Genomic DNA, 7,700 nt, shown 5'->3' with positions numbered 1-7,700 from the left:
CACTAATCATGTCTGCAATTCTTTACAGAGGTTCCAAGAAACCCGACGACTATTTGAAGGAGAGATAACCGTCTACATGGGCAATGCTACTAAGGTGACGGCTGTTGCAGTGGGAGACGTCTACTTATCTTTTGATAGGAATAGAAATATGATTTAAGAAATTGTCTCTATGTATTCAGTTTTAGAAAGAATTTAAATTTAATTTCAGTTTCTAAACTGTATTTGGATGGATATTCAGTTTCCTTTAGCAACAATGTGGTTATAAAGAGAAATAAGGTGATTATCTATTATGGTGCATTGGATGACAATTTATATACTTTAAATCCAATTTCTCCCACAAAGCAAACTATGGAAATTAATTACACATTTCTAACTCTAATAAGAGAAAAGAACCTTCGGATATGAACCAAGCGTATCTTTGGCATCTAAGGCTTGGTCATATTAACTTAAGTAGGATTCAAAGGCTTGTAGCCGATGGACTCTTGGGTTCATTAGAGTTGGAAAACTTTCCAACATTGAATCTTACTTGGAAAGTAAAATGACCAAGAGACCTTTTAAGGCTAAGGGGTATAGAGCCAAAGATGCGTTAGAACTAATTCATTCTGATTTGTGTGGTCCTATGACTATCCAGGCAAGAGGTGTTTATGAATACTTCGTCTCCTTTATAGACGATTATTTAAGATACAGATACATTTACCTGATGCGCCGCAATTCTGAATGCTTTGACAAGTTCAAAGAATATAGGGTTGATGTGGAGAAACGTCTTGGTAAAAGTATCAAGACACTACGGTCTGACCGTGGTGGCGAATACCTCTTTGGAGAGTTTAGGAGTTATTTATCAGAAGTTGGGATTCAATCCCAATTGTCTGCACCTGGTACACCACAATAGAATGGTGTGGCAGAAGGTTATATCTTATGGGTTGAGAGGTAATGATTTTTATGTTGATTTTCCGAGGGATCTTCGTGACAGGAACATGCCGTGTAAGGGGCTCATATCTAATTGATCACATTTAGGTTTAGATTTCAGTCCTAGGCCGGTTGTCTATTGCAAGAGAGAACCGACAACCTTCTACAAATGGTGGACAATTGAGAAATAAGATTTGGTAGATCATTTACATTGAAGAACCTTACAAAGAAATCAAAACTCCTAGAACATCCCTTATCATTGCCCTTATTCTTGTTTCCTATTCTTTTATTCCTTTGTTTACCTTTCATAGTTATACTTGACTTTGTCAATCCATTGATTTGTTGATGAAAAGTTTGTTTACATTGAATATCCTCCATTGAATATCTCTTTTATGATATTCTACCAAATGTAAGTGTGACAAACATAATTAATCATACCTACAAGAGAATTTCGTTTCACCTTAGAAGTGGTTATCATAATTCTAAGTGTCAAGTATAGAACAAAACTGGGAAATTTAGCTTGGATCTGGAAAAAAAACAATCAGGTGTATTATAATAGTTATCTCTTTTATGATATTCTACCAAATGTCAAGTGTGACAAACATAATTAATCATATCTACGTGACAATCCCTTTTTACCTTAAAAGTGGTTATCATGATTCTGAGTGTTAAGCATAGAACAAAACTGGGAAATTTAGCCTGAATCTGGAAAAAAAAACAAGAAGGTTATATTTTTTTGAAGGTTAAGCATTTCCTTTTCAAAAAGATGTTGAGTTTACAACTTCAAAAGATTGTGACTATGATGAATTTAATTTATGAAGAGGTACGAGTGTAATTTAATCAATTCCAATTGTAAATGTTGTTAATCCATATTTTTTCTTTAGTTTTTGTTGTATTTCCCACTTATCACTTTTGTATGGAGTCAACATTTTGATCTTTAATCAATACAATTAATTTGTTTTTGTATTGATACATGTCCTAGAATTGATTGTTGTCCTATAATTAGTTTGTTTTATATTGATTTGATTCTTTTGCAGGAAATATGATTGAAGAAAATTTTGAGTCGGATCACAGTCCACTTAGTACAATTTTAAGCTCGGCCTCCAATTTAGAGGCTAAACTTGAGCAATGTGCTGAAGCGGAGAAACAACGTTTACATCACATTCATGAATTAGAAAAAAAGGTAAAAAAAATTAAACAATTGAAGAGAGATCAAAAAAAGAAATTGAAGAAAGCCACCATAAAAAATCAATCACTGTGGAGCTTTCTTAAACCCTTCCATCATAAAATCACAAACACCTTGGATCTGCTGAAGGAACATGATCAAACAAAGTCAACTACAATGAATGCAATTTCAAGGAAAGAAAAGGAAGGTGAATCACATTTTGTTTTTGAAGAAAGTGATGAAGATGATGAAACAATGGGTCCAAATAACAAAAACAGTAAGAGTTAGAAGCAGCAGTTGGATGACATGTGATTTCATGGATTGGAATTGAGAAACAATTTCCTAAGTTTGTATCCTGTTTTTTTATCTTTCATGTTCTATTCTCAATGGATTTTTCTGGTTTTGATGAATGTTAATGGATGTTTATTATTTAATTGTACCCCACTTTTCTTTGGTATTTTTTTTTAAATTTGAGATGCAGGTCTTTCTGTTGGGCTGCTTTAAAAAAAAAAAAAAGAAGGATAGATCGTTATCATAACGGTCCTTCTAGTGTCGGTTCCATGGATATGAGGGAGATAAATACAAATACACAGGCCATAGACATATGATGGGATAAATTTTAGGTCGTCAATTTTTGAGAATCGATCTTTGTCCATTATGTTAGAAATATCATGTGTCCATCATGGCCTATTATGTTAGAAATATCATGTGTCCATCATGTGCTGTGTGGGCAATAAAAATGTGCTGTGTGGGCAATAAAAATGTTGGGTTGCTTAAAACATATATGCTTTGTGATTTTTTTTTTCTGAACTTATTTTCTTGTAGTTAGTCTGTTTCCAATATAGCTTGGCTCATTTAATTTGCTAAATCAACATTGGAGCTGAAGGTTTTACATTTTGGTTCCAAGGCATATAGAAGCAATTACAGAAAATTACCGACCTTGAATGTCTAAGGAAATATCAAAAAAAGATAGATCCGTTATTTTAGCGGCCTTCCTAGTGCCGGCCCTACGAATATAGAGAGCGGTTCATGCAGGTACACAGGTCATAGACGCATGACGGGATAAATCCCAGATCGTCAGTTCCTGAAAATCGATCCCTGGTCATTACACCAGAGATATCATGCACCCATCAAGAGTGGAGGAGAATCACAAAGAATTGCCAGACCCTTTTCTTGGATCCTCTTTACAATATTTTTTAGTTCTTTCTCAATTTTTTTTCCTTTCATTATTCCTTAAAAAGTTCCTTTCTGGTTGTCTTATTTACTTCAAAAATTCAACTCCATTCTGTTATTCAGGGTTTGTTGTACTTTGAAACCGTCCTTAGTTGATGATGTTGGTTTGCAAGGTTTTGCTTTTGCGAGCACTTATTTATTTCCAATGAAATGAGCGAAAGAGAGTGAGGGAAGCAATTGGCAATTGGTTAACGACTGCCACTATTTTTGATGTTATTCAAAACAATAAAAGAGTAAGTTGTGATCATAGAATAAAATTAACAGTGTTGAGTATATGAATGCCCAAAAGGATTAGCCTCGTGCAATTAAAATAGAAAGCGGTTAAATGTAGCCACCAAAAAGAAAGGAGTATATCACCTTTCACTGACACTTGAGTTTCTAATATTTGATCTACAGAAATTCAGGATGCTAGAAATTTAGATGGATACCTTTCAAATGGATTTTTTTTTTAAAAAAATCTATTTAACACCCATCTAGTGATTGCAAATTTATAGCTCATGCAACTTTTTTGAATCCATCTTTTATCCTAACTGAATCCTTGAAGAAAGAAGAATAGAGAATACCAAGAAGGCTATTCTTAGAGTTCATAGCCCAGTGTTCTATTAAAGGTTCAAACATTATTCATTATGTACCTTGGTAGATTGCTATTGAGGTTGATATAGGTCTTGTAAATGTTTATGTATTTCATTTGTTGATAAAGAAAAAAGTCGTCTGGACCTTTTTGCTAAATCAACAAGTAGACAAGAAAAAAAAAATTAGATACCCTATATATTGACACTTTAACTTGAATTTTGCTAATTCTGTAATGTTTTTTTTTTTGTTTCTTATTGCCAATAGGAATTTGAGATACTATTTTTGAAAGAATATAAGGTTTCTCCTTGATTTGCGTTCTTCTTAGCTTATTGAACGTATTAATGTCGATAGGTACGAAACTTGCTTCTTCCACAATCGTTGTACATAGTGGTAGGCGATGGTGGAGTGAGTGACCACCTATTGCTTGGCCGTTGATCCTATCTGAGGGTTGAAGAGATAGCTTGCTGGTTCAGATGGTGGATTTATTGATTGGTAGAAGACTTTTCGATCCGAGGAGAATCTTCTCACCAATTCTATGCACACTCAGACGATCTAACAAAGCGTTAGTGACCAAAGACCAGGGAAGGAGTCCTTGGCAAGGCCTTCCGACGCTCAAGTCAGTACGATTTCGTTCAGATGGATAAAGAGCCGTGAAGAACAGTAGAGGACGAGCGTAAAGTTTCGATGAGGCCAATTGAATAGTATGACGTAATGTAAAAAATGTACCTCACCAATGGAGAAGACCTCCTTTTATGTACCACATCTTATAACCTCCATCATAGTGAGGTGGCATAGTATGCCAGAGTTTGTTAGGTGTTGGAAAATATACATCCTCTACAATAATTGTCCGAGAATCTTCCATTCACCCACTTGTATATCTCGTTTATCGTTTGTGTCTTACATCATTACTGAGGTAGTTAAAGGAATATGTTATCATGATTGGTCGGCTTATGAGAAACATAATAATCTTCAAAGAAGACTCCAAAGGAATATTTCATAACAAGTTTTGATAAGCTGTTATAATGTTGTCAGATGTTGTCTGTTGAGTATATCTCAGTCGATCTTTATGGCCGACCATATTTAAGCATGTCCTTTCATTAAGCTGCTTTATCATACATTAAATTCTATTAGAAATCTACTCCATCACTATCATAATGCATAGAGTGTCCTAGAAATCCATTTAAAGAACCATCTGATAAATTGTACATGTAAAAGATCCATTTAAGAGCTAATATGAGACCAGGTAACTTAATCCCGACCGACCTTTGCCTGGCCGGGCGTACATAGGGAGCTTTATGATTGACTAGCCTTTATCCGACCAGTCATATATTATGCAAGTAACGAAACTAGGCGAGGGATACATCCCTATCTTACCTTTGACCACCACATCACCATGACTTTGATCATTACGTCATCTTTTGGGTCCACAAATTATAACTCTTATTACTAGCCTCACCTTCAAGTCTACTCGAAGGAGGTGTAACCAATTGACTGGACTCAAGTTCTATTTTCACTCGCTCGCCTTCTTTACCCAAGCCATCCTGCAACTAGGGCCTTTATTTGCGCCTCCGGTACTTGGCAATTTTTTTTTAAAAAAAATTGTTTACCTATGGCTAGCTGTTTTAAAAAAGAATAATACCGAGGACGTGCGAAAAGACATTTCGACTGCAGAATACCTCGCTTGTCACACCCATCATAAATGTCCATTTATGGAATGCCACATGGCACAACTACTCATTCTCTATAACATCCTCTGACGCCCACCTCTTCGTATAATGCAATGGCACGCCAAACTTTGTAAATCAACGATCCTCCTTATGCATGTCGTTTCAATCTAACGGTGGTAATTAAATTCTTCTTTATAAAATCCTAAACGTCGTGAGCTCTGTTGGTTATTACTCGGAAAACCTAATGGTTTCACTGTACACAAATTTTATACAAAGGTTTGAATATTTTCCTAGCTACCATGTGTTCTTTTAAATTAAACTTGGATCGCCTGTGGAACTTAACACGCTTGATCCAAAGTTTAATCCATTTGTTCTTTTAGGTTTAGACTTGGATCTCTGGAACTTAACACGTTTGATCCAAATCTCCTAGGTTATTAATTTCATTAAATATTAGTTTCCAAAATTGGCTTCCAGGACCGTATGGCGAGGCACATTCTTCTTGGATATGAGAACAACCACCACCGCCTAGACAAAGCCTATTAAGGAAAGTGTATTTAATTTCCTTAAATAACTTTAGGTCAACCAAAAAGGAAAAAAACAAAAGAACACTATATCGAAAACAAATTCGAAATACTAGAATCGTATGCCTCTTATATTTAGTATTTTTACATGAAGATTAAACTAGTATGATGCGGAAAAACATTACTAGTTATACCTTACTTTTGAAGACAAAGACCTCTTGATCTTCTATCGTATTCATCTTCTAACCTCGGACGTTGTGTGGGCAACGATCTTCCGAGATGAGAACAACTTTTCCACCTTCCTTCTTTCTTCTAGATTTCGGTCAAAATAAAGCTCCTTCAAGGATGAAGAATTTCGGCCACCACCAATGCTCCAAGGGATGCTAGAGACGAGGCTTGCTTTCTCTCCTTCTTCTCCTTCCTTGATCCGGCCACAAACAAGAGCTCCACCAAGATGATAGATTTCGGCCAACAAGAGGAGAGAAGAGAAATAGGGCCGGCCAACCCAAGGAAGAAGAGAGGGAGAATAATAATAAAAGTTGTCTGTCATGAAGGCACCCCAACCCCCTCTTTTATATTCCTTGGCTTTGACAAATAAGGAAATTTAATTACAATAAAATTTCCTTAATTTTCCTTAACATCAATTAATTAAGAAAAATTAAATAAAATTTCCTAATCAATTATGTAATGGTCGACCACCTCATGTAGAGCAAACAAGACAATTTTCAATCAACAATTAAAAATTCTTTATTTGTCTTCGGAAATTTTAAAAAATAAAATTTTCCTTTAAAATCCCTTCATGGTTGATAAAAAGAAATCTCTATAATTTTAATTTTTCAACATGTGAATAATTTACAAAGAGAAAAAATAAAATATCTTTCCTATCTACAAATAAGGAAAGAGATCTAATCTCTTTTCTTAATCTTTTGTAGAAGAGATATTTTTATTTTAATTCTCTCCAATAAATTATATCTTCCACATAAGAAAATTTTAAAATTAAAATTCTTTTAAATTTAATGGGGGTCGGCCACCTAAGCTTGGGTTCAAGCTAGGGCCGGCCACCCATGAATCAAGGCTTGGCCGGCCCTAGCTTGATCCACAAGCTAGCTTGGCCGGCCCCTACATCATGGGTATGAAGGTGGGTATAGGTGGGTATAGTACTCTATAAATAAGAGGCTATGATAGGGACCGAGAGGAGGAATTGGTTTTGGTCTCCCGATAAAATTAAGCATCCCGTGTTTGCCCCGAACACACAACTTAATTTTATCAATAATAATTCATTCCACTAGAGAACTATTATTGAACTACCGCACCAATCCCAAATTACATTTTGGGCTCCTTCTTATTATGAGTGTGTTAGTCTCCCTGTGTTTAAGATATCAAATGTCCACTAATTAAGTGAGTTACTGACAACTCATTTAATTAATATCTTAGTCCAAGAATAGTACCACTCAACCTTATCATCATGTCGGACTAAGTCCACCTGCAGGGTTTAACATGACAATCCTTATGAGCTCATCTTGAGGACATTATCAACTTAGATCACTAGGACATAGTTTCCTTCTATAATCAACAACACACACTATAAGTGATATCATTTCCCAACTTATCGGGCTTATTGATTTATCGAACTAA

Source organism: Zingiber officinale, chromosome 9B (genome assembly GCF_018446385.1).
Source record: "Zingiber officinale cultivar Zhangliang chromosome 9B, Zo_v1.1, whole genome shotgun sequence".
NCBI classification, from domain to species: domain Eukaryota; kingdom Viridiplantae; phylum Streptophyta; class Magnoliopsida; order Zingiberales; family Zingiberaceae; genus Zingiber; species Zingiber officinale.
This window is presented reverse-complemented; position numbering follows the sequence as displayed.